Source organism: Saccostrea cucullata, unplaced genomic scaffold, assembly GCF_032062105.1.
Source record: "Saccostrea cucullata isolate Sc308-1 unplaced genomic scaffold, CSIRO_AGI_Scuc_v1 ctg2677, whole genome shotgun sequence".
Classification (NCBI taxonomy): domain Eukaryota; kingdom Metazoa; phylum Mollusca; class Bivalvia; order Ostreida; family Ostreidae; genus Saccostrea; species Saccostrea cuccullata.
Window position 1 is genome coordinate 148,226 of NW_026921466.1, and position 14,245 is coordinate 162,470.

At 33.3% G+C, this 14,245-nt stretch overlaps 1 long non-coding RNA gene across 1 annotated transcript; it reads right to left on the reverse strand.

Moving 5' to 3' along the window:
• Window positions 1–10,451: 10,451 nt before the first annotated feature.
• Window positions 10,452–14,245, reverse strand: LOC134260016 (uncharacterized). The gene is made up of 4 exons (XR_009990448.1): window positions 14,055–14,245; window positions 13,349–13,445; window positions 13,065–13,233; window positions 10,452–10,606 (listed from the first exon to the last, which is right to left on the reverse strand). It is a non-coding gene; the product is annotated as an uncharacterized LOC134260016 (long non-coding RNA).

Below are 14,245 nucleotides of genomic sequence, written 5' to 3' on the forward strand. Positions count from 1 at the left end.
ATTAGCATTGATATTTTCAGTTCAACTCTAGAGTGTAGATAGTAGTCATATTGGGTGATGTAGCTCATTCACTTAACATTTTTGTAATCTCATTGATTTTTATAAGATTTTTTGACATTTTCATAAGTATTGAAGCCCAATAGGGACATAAGTTATTTTTCATAGTTTTGCCAGATTCCTCCCATTTTCTATTACATTTTTCATCTACTTGTTTATTTATTGAGGTTATTCATTGAGATTATTGAGATTCACTTATCAGATTAAATTACATTTTTCTTTATAAAGCTTTATTAATTCTGTGCAATTTTCAAAGACTTTTCTGTTTGTTAAATTTTGATCATTATTTATCATTTGTTATCATTTACAAAGGTAAAACTTACAACTGTGTTTTCATTCAGTGTTGACCATAGTTCAGAAACCCCCTTACCCGGGTTGATCATTGATAACTGGAGATAGTTTACTCCTTTAAGCCAAGTTGGCTAGTAACTTTGGTAATTTATACATTAAAGAGTTCTACTTCCGGTTACAAATCATTAACATGCAGATATGACTTATCCTACTAAGATAACCATGATACAGTAACCAATCACTATGGTTGTGCTTGTTACATTATACTTATGAATTTTTAGAATAAAAAAGACACATTTAGAATTGATCTTGTTGTTTATTGTATGGCAGACATTGACCACAGTGATTAGATAACTCTACGTACAACAATAACTTTGGGGCCGCCAGACAACAGGGCTCATCCTCTACAACAACATTTCATGTGTCCTCCGAAACGGCAAATGCATAATGGATTGATAAAAAAATATGTTACCGACACATCAAAATATCATTTAATGTACAACTCTTTACTTTAAACTATGTATATAAATTCTATTTCAATTTTTTTTGATTCCCCAAGCATGTTGGCATAGAACAATATTACATACAAAATGAAAAATTACAACAACACTGGAGGGTCAGGTAAAAAATATAATCTTGTTCGTTCTGACGAATTAGAAACTCATTCTGACAAATTAGTTATATGTTCGGACAAATTAGAAATTCGTTCTGACAAATAGAAATTCATTCTGACAAAATACTACTTTTTCGTTTGGACAAATTAGAAATTAGTTCAGACGAATTGATTTAAAATGGTCATAGGTGTCAAGACGCCTCGATTGATGCGCGATTTGCACGAAGACGGTTCCTTATTTTTAATTCTCTGCAAATCAGCATCATAAAAAATCATGCCTTATTACAATTTACGAGTATATCGGAGATTTAGTAATAACAACAATAAAATTATTTATGAAAATGATATTAAATTCATTACACCAAAACAAAACGATTGAGACCAAAGAAACTCCCGATACATTTTGCTATTTTGCTTACTCATCGGTTAATTTGGATGTTTGTCATTGGAGATATTGAGGGTAACGATAACGTGGTCCTTTTGCATGTTAATTTTCTCTTTAAAAAAAGCAAACTAACTTTGTTTCAAAATTAAAAGGTATACATGTAGATTTTTATTTTGGTGGAAAAGTTAACAGCCTAAAACATGTAAAAGGAACAGAATAATCACAATAAGGAATAGATTTTAACACTGTTGAAAATACAGAAAAAAGTCGACTCACGTTTAACAGCACTTTAAAGAAAAGGTTTCATATTCATTATTTCGGTGGTGAATCTTGATTCTCGGTAGATTATGGTGGCGGACTGTACTCATAAGGTAGGTCGCGGGTTTGCTTTTGTCATCGGTTTTGGTACACAATTTCGACGACGTTGTTTTGTGCACATTCGATAAAGACGTCAGTTACGTCACAAAGGCAACGTTACGTTGTTTCCCGTTTTATTCTTCGCAAATGACATCAAGTTTGTACGAATCAAGCAGATTTATAAATACAAACTGCATCCTATTGTACGTAAACCTAGTACATGTTTTATAATATTTCAGTCTGAATTCTTATGTGATTATATGTAATGTCTTGGATAAATTAAATACAATACCAAATGAAAGGAATAATTTATATTGTAAGTGTCATTAAACTGCTTAAAGTCAATCAAATTAGATAAGTCAGCGTAAAAGTTATGGTATGGAAAAAGAAAGTTATTAAAAATAAAATTGCTTAATCGGAAAACTTGAGAGGTTTTATGTGCGCACATTGTTGCAACTCAGGGGAACGTGCGTATTACATCATGACTGCCAAAGCCAGGGCGAAAATATGCGTATAATTTTCAGGATGAAATCATTCCTCAACATTAAAAACGGGTTAGATTTAATTACATGTATTTTCCTGATTTTTTTTCTTATCATCATCATTTTAATTTATTATTTGCATTGGTTATTATGTATTATAATTAAAATCTCCTGTAGTCGCCTTTTTTGCTGATTAACAAATTGTGAAATGCATTTAACAACTTTTTTTTATAAACACACGGGTTGTTAGACTTATATGACTTTGTAAACAATCATTTATGAGTATCAATTTTTTCCATATTTCATAACAAAAACAAAGTGTATATTTTAAGCGTAATGCAAGTGTTTTACATTTTTCGTACGGAAATTTGATTCAGTAATTCAGAGAAATAGAAAGTAAAAAATGTTTGAGTGTTACCTACCATATACTAGCTTGCCACTTATATAGAAGGGACATTGCAGCTGACAACACCCCCCCCCCCCCCCCCCCCCCCCCCCACTCTCCCCGCTAATTTCTTCAGTATCGGGATTTTCTAAATTCTTTACCTCTTCTAATAAAGTAATCAAATTTATGTGTTATGAATGAAATTCTATTAAACATGAATTTCCTAAAAAAAAAAAATAGGAACTAATATTTTATCACTCTCGTTGTTGTCGCTGCATGTTAATTGAACGTTTACGATATACAGTTCATTCACATTTGGCTACGGAGAAAAAAATATCCATCCATAGTACTTTTTTTAAAATGCAAAAATAGATTCAGAAAGAAAAAGGATGCCCAGTTAATGTGACCTTTTAGATCTTGCATATTCCCAATGTTATTAATACTCGTACTGTAAACGTAACTTCGTTTAACTTATGGCGTTGTAGACATAAGTGACGCCATAAACGCAACATTTTAGCAATATAAAAGCAAACTTTGAAATTATTTAGCAAAAAATCTAGCGAGAAAACGTATTAATTTTTTCATATCAATAGTTTTGATTTCACCTCATCTTGATATTTTGAAATTACTGATTCGTCTACGTCTTTTAAGAGTTATTCAACGATTTTAAAAGAAACTTTTTTCACAAAATTTGCTTAAAAACGTCATTTCCCCATATATTTGAATTGTAAAAAAAAAGTCTTAAAAACCATACCGTGTTTACGGTACTATAGCATTAAAACTACGTAGGCAAATTTAATAAAAATGGCAGATAATACGCTGTAAATTATAAGGAACATTATATCAAATTTTCAGGATATGTTTTCTCGTAAGAGAACCCGCGACCTACCTTAAGTGAAGGTAAAAGAGGCTGCTACGCCCTGTCCAGCTGGTTGCATATGAACAGGATAAGCTGGGTAAAGTCCTTGTGGATGGCAAGGCTGCATCGTTATTAATAATGTTATAAAAAGAAAATATGTATATAATCCATAACCAGACATTTTTTTTTAATCTCTAACGTACAATTTTTCACTCATATAGAGACGCCACCATATGCTGGTAAAGATCTTCAAATTTTGACCTTTACTCGGCATTCAGGGCCTTTGAGCAGTGAAGGATCGTGCCAACGCCTGCCGTGACAGGCCTCGGTTTTTAAGGTCTCATCTGAAGGACCCACAACTTTCACTTTAAAGTGTCGAGCGCATAGCAAAGGAACAATTGCTTCTTATTTTTTTAACGACTTGGGTCAGCCGCATCCGAGATTCGATCTCACAACCTTCCGAAGCCAGCCACTAGGATGTGTAAGTGTGGTTTAAATGAAGGAGAAGCATGTCAATTCTTACAGAACTATTCATATAGATTCAGACTACATTCATATAAGAAAAAGTTTAAAATATATTTTATATTCATATTCCAGTGATTTAAAAGTTGATGCAGAATGGAGACTTGAGTGATTCATATTCAGAAGCTAATTTCCACTAAACTTGCTTAACTGTCAACTTTAAATACCTGGGATTGTGCTCGCCCCCACAGTACTCCTTCTTTATTTCATGATAGATTGCCACAGTAGCTCAGTCGCTACTTACTGTGATCGGAAATTCGTATGTTCAAATCACGACCGCGACAGACTTAATGTAGTCCGGGTTTATAAAATTAGCAGTTAAGTAATCAAAACTACACATAATCGTATCTCTGAATCCACAAAATTACGTAAATTTATCCACAGTATTTCTTTAAAGTTAAATATTAAAGTTAATCATGTTATATAGGGAAAATTATCAAATCTCCAATATATTTGCAGAAAAGGCAAATTGGAATATCAGCAATGCATTTTCTAATTGCAAATAGACTTACAAATATATTTTAGGTTAAAAAACAATAGGTATCCAGGCATTCAGAGAAATTGTCATGATTTTCATACGTATTTGATATTTTTTGTCTTCTATTTCCGTCATTTATTCTATAATATATAGTAAATAAGGCTTTTGTCATCATTGGAAGACACCACAAATCACTTCTTATTTCAAATCATGCTAATAAGCATTAATTTCTAAGGCTGGATTCAAGAAAATCTTATTTCTCTAAAACTGTATAATTTTTTTTCCCTTTATAGGGTACAAATGTCAACTTTGATAAGACCTTTTCTAAGACTTCCAAAAACCTTGAATCTTATAAAGGTTAATAAAATGAAAATTGTTGCATGAAAAAAGATTCATTTTCAAGCTTCATTTTGATGAATATCAAATTGAATTTCAATTTTTGGAGTTATCCTTCCTGGCTGAGGATCGAATATCTTTAAGTCGAAAAAAATAAACAGTAACTATCATGTCACCAAGTGGTCGGTATGTTAAAGTGCAAGTGTCGGGTCATTCGGAAAAGACCTTAAAAACAGAGGCCCAGTGTCATGGTAGGCGTTTGGAAGATTAGGAATCATCACTGCTCTATGGCCCTGGTGCCAAGTACAGGTCTAAATTTGAAGCCCTTCACCGGTATAAAGTAGGAAAAAAACCGTTCGGATTTGGAATGAAGAAATCAAGATAAAAACGAGAAAAAATAAGGCTTTAAAAATTTCCGTTCCCAAGTTAAATTGTCCCGAAGCTGAAGTATTCATTAGTCTAGGTCTGCATATTTGAAGATCCATTGTAAAGGACTACCATTCGATTGTGACTGGTTGTATGTTGTTTCACGTCCCCTTGACATTTTTCACTCATACGCCAGCACTTACCGGTGGAGAGCTACAAAGAATGGGTGGACTTAACGCCCTATTTTGGATCTTTTTGCGACTCCTCTACCAAGCTGTAAATGAAGTGAATCCAAAATATATTACGAGCAATGGAAAGAGCTACATATACTTGGTTATATTAGGTGGAACATTTGTGCAAAAACAATGCTCTGTTGTAATGTATCAAAATTGAAGCAACAATTCATGAGTGTCGTTTTCCGAAATTCGACATATACGCGGAGTGGTTTTTATGTCACACAATCAATATTTTTAGGTGGCGGGGCTATCGATCGGCGTCATTGTTGACATCTCTCTCTATATCTCTCTCTCTCCAAATATTCGAATACGTGTTTAGCATATTACAGTGATGTCAATATGAAGTTACTTTTAAAATGTGATGACACGTAAAATTAAAACAATATTTAATTTGCTAAATTCTGAAAACGGCAACAAAACACACTCAAAGACATGATTTGGATCGAGGTTAGGTTGAAGAATACAATGTAACTGTTTTCACGAGTACACTCGCAGGTTGACATCACGTGATGAATTGTAATATCTAACAGGTCAAACAAAGACATAACTATGGAAGCGAGAAGTTTGTTTTGAACATGTTTTTTGATAAATTAAGTGTGAGCACACGTTTGTATTCTCCTTTTAATATAACATTATTTTGTTCAATACACAACAATAGTTTTTTTAAGAACAGCCGACAAACATGTGCTGACTATGTATTCAGACGATGAAAAACGCGTGACCCTGATTATCTATGGATATTCTAGAAATCTTCAGGCACCATGCCGTCGATTTTTATTTAGTTTACTTCGAAAAGAGCGCTTTAAATTCACACCCTTACCATGAATACACGGTTAAGATATCGAGGGTTTATATGATGGAAAAAAAAATAAACATTTTATGAAACTTAAATTTACGGCATTTTTTTCTGGCCACTTAAGTCCACCTATTCTTTTTGTACTACGCTCGGCACTTAGATCCATTGAGCAGTGAGGGATCTTTTTCCTGCCAGCACCTACTGCGACAAGGGATCTCGGTTTGAAAGCTTTCATCCGAAGGACCAGTCTCCACCTCCAACAGGGATTCGAACACTGATCGAAAGAAACCTCATAAACATCTGTGTTGTTTATGAAATTACAAATATCACTCAATTTTTCTTAGCTAGAATCTATTTAGCAAAGGATATAGATAATATTTTCCAGTTTATACTTAGAATTAAGGGTGTCTTGTTGTTGGTTTATAAAGAAAATCCTTCTTGTCGTTTCTGCATTCTTGCTTTTTATAGTGCGACTTTAGATTTAGAGATATATTGGCCAATGCATATGACTTCCCGCAAATAATCTCTGCTCTTCTGCAAAAACCTTGTTTTTCTGAGATGAAGCATACTGCTTTTCAACGAATCATACTTGACTTCCCCACCGTCTGTCTTTTTAAGAAATTGTGATACAGAAGTAAACTAAATCAACTCAAGGTATACGACGTGAATTTATTCTTTTTTATTTTTATGTTTTTAAAAACAGTATAAATCCTAAAGGTTAGATATATACATTAAGACTTAATCAATGATCTCGAGCAATCTGAATTTAAGTTCATAAAATATACATTGCATGCACTTATATATCAATAAAATAACATAAAATTGTTTAAGATTAATGAAAGGTATACATGTACATGTACATGTATACTGATTTATTCTAAGGAAAAACATTTTAGAGAGGTTGGTAGTTGAAGTTGCAATTTAATATGCAAAGGGTTATTTAAAAATAAGTCGTGTATCTCAGAGAAGATCATTGGTTATTCCTATGAATGTTAATTTTTTAAGTAGATATATGCGCTCATCTACTTATGATGCACAGTTTATCCTGTGGTAAAATATCTAACTTTTGAAAGAGGCTAGATCTTTCCAGAGAAGTGGTTATTAATACTTTATGTTCCTCTGTTATTATGCAAGACCGAAGCCAAGTCAACTGAGCTAGTTTTTTGATGGATTAAAATTAAAATAACAATAGTAGTGAAAGTGAAAAAATGTCATTTATTGAAGTAAATGACGGAAAACAAAATATAAACATATTATAAGGGGGTCAGACAAGACTAGAACAAACTTTGAAAGAATACAAAAATCTTTGGTAACATATTATGCAATCTGACCCCCTAAAATTACATATATCATAAAGCAGGCACTGATATGCCTGTCATCAAAAAAGGGTGGGTTAAAAGAAACGGTGTAATAAAAACATTAAATTTTGCAAAACACTAGCTTGGCTAGCCTAACATTTTTGATGTAAAGAAAGGCTTGTTAGACTTTTTACTTTTTTTATATAAAAATTATTTATGAAAATAAAACACATTATTTGACAAATGTGAATATTTATTAAACCTATGGTTCCAGTACTTTTCTCACAAACCCTTAGCCTATATTATTATTATTAATTTTATTATTAAAATTAGGATTGTTTACGTCACATGATTTTTTAATCTTAACACACACGCACAGATTGCGTCATCAATAGACTTTAAAAACACATAAAAATTGAATATTTTGAAAGATTAATTAACAAGAAGGTTTCAATCGGAAAAAAATCCCCAGGCTTTAGACAGCACTGAAGGCCAAAGGTTTTTGAGGAGAGTATCGAGTAAGATTCCCACAGCTTGTCAAGATATAAAAAAAACTAGTTGTATAAACTTTATTGTGTTTATTTTTGAATAATGATTGTGTAAAATCTAAAATAATAAATGGATAAATTGTGAACAAAATGTTTATATAACCGTGTTGATTTTAAAGATAACCAGTTCTAATTGTCACGGAGACCGTTACAGATGTTCTCAAACCTCCCTTAATCCCTCATGGAGTTTCATTCTCTGTAAGTTTCCTTGAATAAGGAAGATTCTTCGTATCATCGACGTACTGTAACAACTTATTTTCAAAAATATTCCAAAAACCAATTCACAAAAGGACATTAGTGATATAGCCCTTTAGAGAGTATCAGAATTATGTATATGTAGGTACATCTGATACAAAAATGTTTATGTATCGAGATGTTATGTTAAATGGCAGATTTAACTCGTTTAGAAAAACCAGATGGTCCGCAAAACCAGGGCTAATCATCTGACTTCAGTCAATAGAAAACTAAATCTAATTAATATGATTATAAATTGTCAAAATTGTTTTAAGATTTATTAGATGTATGAAGCATATGGAGATAACGAACAGTATTCACTATCAAATGTCCATAAAGCAATTCAAAATAGCAGCAGAGCAAACACGGACCTCTGAAACATCAGAGGTTGGATCTGGTGCCATGGAGGTGTGAACATCCCCTCCCGACCAGTCACACAATTTCACTTATCATAGATGCTTAAAGATACAATGAAAGTAAGTGGTCATTAAGTAACAGCAGTCTGTGTTTACAGACTATAATTATAGACCCATTTCAAAAGTATGAAGCCTAAACTGTTGAAAATGTAATAGAAAATCTAAAACATCACTACACTCTAAAATTAGTCCTCAAGGGCCACAGTGCATTTAAATAGTTTAAACCACTTCATTTTCAGTACTTTAAAAATACAATCTAATTTTAAAATAATCTCACACTTTGAAACCACTTTAATTGTACAATATAGTTTTGTTATGTTCATTTACACTTTTTTTCACCTGTCCAACATCTCATTTAATTGATATTATTTCTCATTTTTCAGGCGGGCTTTGTTAATTTACAATGATCCTCAATTTTACAAAAACAATTGAGCATTATCAAAAATATTGCTCATTTTTATTGTGAACACTGCCTTCCCCAAAAAACATGAAAAGTACAGCAAACATTCAACAACATTTCTTTCGATGTAATGTATTGACCGTAGGTTGTTTGCTATATAGAAAAATGGAAACTTATTTTATATCATAAATGATCAAATTATAAAACAACAAAGATTTCAATTATTGAACACAGGTACTTGTGGACAGGACCCCCCCCCCCCCCCGATATTCAACCCCGGGGCTTATTGGACATTTTTTTCACAAATTATATTTATTACACTTATTCATCATGTGTACAATATGAAAAAATCCTCAACACCCCAAGATAATCGCTCCTCAAAAAAAATACCCCACTATACATTATGAGAGAGAAAGGTATGCAACTCCCGTTTGTTTACGTTGTACCCCCACTGGTCTTTCTGGGTTTAAAACATGTATTTATTTTATTTCAACCTGAAATGTCGATTCACACCGTCTCTACATATATTTCTGTCATAGTCCATGCTATAGGATTGACTCTGCATCTCGTAAAAATCCCACAGTATCTCCTTAGACAGCATTACAGTCAGAACGTTGAAATTTCCCTTAGTAAAAGCAACGGAAGTGCATAAAGAATGTATGATAACACCCGAGAGGAATTATTACGTCAGGCCAAAACTCTCTCGGACGTTATCCTAATAAGTGAAACATTCTCTATGCACTTCCGTTGCGATTACCTAAGGAAATTTCAACGTTCTGACTGGAATGCTGTTTAATAAGATATTGTGGGATTTTTACGAGATGCAGAGTCAATCCTATAGCATGGACTATGACAGAAATATATGTAGAGACGGTGTGAATCGACATTTCAGGTTGAAATAAAATAAATACATGTTTTAAACCCAGAAAGACCAGTGGGGGTACAACGTAAACAAACGGGAGTTGCATACCTTTCTCTCTTATAATGTATAGTGGGGTATTTTTTTTGAGGAGCGATTATCTTGGGGTTTTGAGGATTTTTTCATATTGTACACATGATGAATAAGTGTAATAAATATAATTTGTGAAAAAAAATGTCCAATAAGCCCCGGGGTTGAATATAGGAAGGGGGGACGGGGGATGTCCTGTCCTGTCCACAAGTACCTGTGTTATTGAATGCAGATATTAATCAAACCATGTGCATGTGAAATGATTCAAACGGGCTTGTCTTCCTTTGTGTTTGTATCGAAATTGTGAATATCCTTGTTAGATTTGTAGTTGCTAGCTAAATCATGAAATAAAAGCAAAGTAAATGCAAACGTACACAAAAAATAATATGACCAAAAATTTAAAAAAAAAAAAAAAAAACACCAACAAAAACAAAATCAAATAAAATTTATCTCGGTGGTGGATCTCGATTTTCAGTAGACTATTTTGGCGGAGTGTATTCGTTAGGTGATGCTAAAGAGGCTGCTACGCCTTGTCCAGTTGGCTGCATCTGACCAAAATTAGCTGGGTATAGTCCTTGTTGATTGGTAGGTTGTATTACTGAAACGTTTTCATGATAATAATAAGATAATATATTATGTTTACATTTTAAGGCTATGACTTTGTGATGATCAGATAAAGAAGAGTTCAAGGGGCCAAACCGCTCATCTGAGCAACTAGCTGGATAAAAGCCAAAATCACTTCAGTATGGTAAAATAAAATATATTGTGAAAGTGTGTTCGAGGGTGGAGGAGAGGGAGTTTAAACAATGCTTTTGAATTAATATGACGCATAATGGCTTAGCTGTTTATTGTTATGATCCACTTTAATGATCTTTTTAAATTGATGATCAATTTTGGCTTTGTGAAGAATTTAAATGATTTTTCCCAAGTAAAATTCTGATACTCCATTTTGGTCCCACTCTGTCCCGGGGGTCATGATTTGGAAAAAAAAACTTGAATCTACACTACTCGAAGATGCAACCATATAATTAGGACCAATCATACGTTGCTGTTCTCAATAAAAAAGAATTTTAAAGATCTTTTTCTATGTAGTCATACTTTGATCATCCATAATGGCCCCACCCTTGCCCCAGGGGTTATTATTTGAACAAACTTGAATCTTCTCTACCAGAGAATGCTTCCAAGCTTATAATTATGACCAATCACCGCTTTGTTGTTTTAGAGAAAACAGATATTTTTCCTATGTATTCCTATGTTAATCTCTGCCCCAACATACCTCAAGGGTTATGATTTGAATATACTTGAATCTTCATTACTAGGGAAGCTTCTCAGGAGTTCATTTTTCCTGACCTAGTGGTTCTTGAGAAGATTTTTTAAAAAACATTCCCTTTGTTTTTCTATTTTTAACTTTGATCCCCCATTGTGGCCCCACCTACACCTAGTGGTCATGATTTGAACGAACTTAAACACACTGGCTTCACTGGCTCACTTGTTCTCGAGATATTTTTTTTAAAGATGCCATTAATTTATCACTAAATCATATCATCTCCTCATTGGAAGAGGGCCTGGCCCTTCATTTGAAGAAAAAAAAACTTGAATCCCCTTCACCTAAGGATATTTTGTGGCAAATAGGGTTGAAATAAACCCAGAGATTCTTAAGAAGAAGATGAAAATATGAAAATTGATCGACAACGACGACAGCAGACGACGGACAAATTTTCATCAGAAAAACTCACGTCGGCCTTCCGCTTGGTTGAGCTAAATACAACTTCTCATTTCATTAATAACAATTAATATTTAAAGAAGCTTTCAAAATTCATACTGTTTTAAATAATTTCAAATCAAATTATTTAACTAGTGCTAATTGTAACGGGGACCGTTACAGATGTTCCCCAAACGCTCCCCAACTCCTTTTTGGTGCCATATTCCCTGGAAGCTTCATTAAATAAGACAAACTCGATGCATTTGAGACTTTAACAACGTATACCCAGAAGTGTACAAAGTTCATTCAAATTTTAGCATTGTTCGCATGCGCATGTGAATGCATGTGCGTAATGAACATATCATCTTGTCTACACAATCTTTATATTTTAATATACTAAATATTAAAGTATTTAATCCAAAAGTATTAAAAAGCTGCGCTCATTCAAGTGTTTTTTGATTTTGCTCATTTCACGTGCACGCACGTGCATACTTGAGCATGGTGACCATACCTTCTAGTAGATGTCCGTTACATCTATCTATGTTCTAAATCCCACCCCGTTTGGTTGAAAACCAAGGGAGTTATAGCTGTTTAAAGTTTCAGCCAATCAGATTGCAGCGCACGTATATGTACGTGTATGCATGTGCATGGTGACCATATTTTCTTGTAGTAGACCAGTATATCTATCTATGTTCCAAATCCCATCCCGTTTGGTTAAAAATAAAAGGAGTTATAGCTATTTACAGTTTCAGCCAATCAGATTGCAGCGCACGTGCATGCACGTGTTTTCATGATAATTGCTATATATCATGTTGTAGGATATTCTAATGCATGGCTGTTTTCAAAATTTCAAAGGATTTCGTCAAAAAACAAGAAAGATATTGAGACTTTAGTTTCAGCCAATCAGAGCAAAGCACACGTGCATGCGCGTGAGATCTTGCTATTTTGACCATGTCATATTGTCTATGCTACCAATATATCCTTATGTTATAAGTTTTAAAGCATTTCATCAAAAATTTAAAAAGTTACGCCTATATCAATTAAATCGGTCATTTCACATGTTGCACGTGCACGCTCTTGCAAGCACGTGCGCGCAAAATGACCTTCGTTCCGCAAATCTACATAATATGTCTACTGACCCTAAAAACATTTCACCTTAGTCGGATGTATAGTTTACGAGATCATTCCCGGACAAAAAAGTACCCAGGAAGAAGAAGAAGAAGAAGAAGAAAAATAATAATAATAAGAAACAGAGTAAAAACAATATGTTCCCCAACTTCGTTTGGGGAACATAATTAATTCATCCAATGATCTGCTATGAACAGGGTTTCATTCTTTCTTTAAAAAATCTTACCTGATTGGTTTTGTATCATAGCTCCTGTAGTTGTATTGGGGTTGTAGATAACAACACCCTGGTTTTGAGTGGGCTTCCTGCATAGAATATATTACAAAACTCGATGAATCCAATCAACGTCGCCAATCCGGCGAGGGCGCCAATTATGATTCCAATGATTGCCCCAGTACTGCGGTAAACATCATAAAAAGGATAGAAAAATAGTTCATTGATGAGATCTAAGTCAAAAACAAAATTTCACCAAAAACAATTACAATATTTACAACAAAATCAGCACTTCTTACCCCAAAGTATATGAGAGCAGGTTGTAGCTGTAGGAATAGCATTTGAAGACACTGGTAAAATAGTTATTGTAACATCCAGCAGACACCTTGGACAAGCCTAGAGGTAAAGGAGGTTTTCAATAAAATTAGTGTTTGTTTTACAAATGATAAAAATAAAACAAGTGTAAGTGTTTAATAAAATTTCCTAAATGCAAAACTTCTGGCTACTCGTAAAAGCCAAATAATTGGCTGAGGCTTGTTTTCATTTTTTCGAAATTATCAATATCAACTAGAACCTAAGGGTTTCATTTTCAATCTCTAATTTACATTTAAGGACAGGATGAGACTGCAAATTTTAGTTAACTGAATGATGGCTGGAAAGGTAATGAGTGATCTATATGCCATGCAGTCGCCTTTCAGTGACAAATCAATCATTTGCAGTAAAAATTCAGTCGCCATTCTTTGAAATTTATATCACATTTTATGCAACTGATCGGCAGAGTTTTTTTTTCCTATATGTAAAGTTTAGGTGTTTGAAAATTCTATTTAGCTTTGTGAAATATACTAGTATTTACATACCGGGGTATTTGATCGACAGGTTTCTTAGGTTTTAAGACTTATTAGAATCACAATTACTTATCTGTTCTATCAAAATGACTAACACATGTACTACAGGTATCATAAACGATTGTTGTTTAGATTTGAAATTCCATGAAAATGTTCTTACCTAGTATCTGAGCGAAGAAGGCAAAGAGAAATGTAAATAGTTTCGACTCCATCGATAGAAAAACAAACTTTTATCGTTGATTTTCAGTTAAAATTTCTCATGACAGTTAACTTCCGTGTTTTTTTTAATGTAAGAGTTAGTATATAGATTTATAGATAACTCAATAGAGAGGGCTATCGTCAAATCTTACT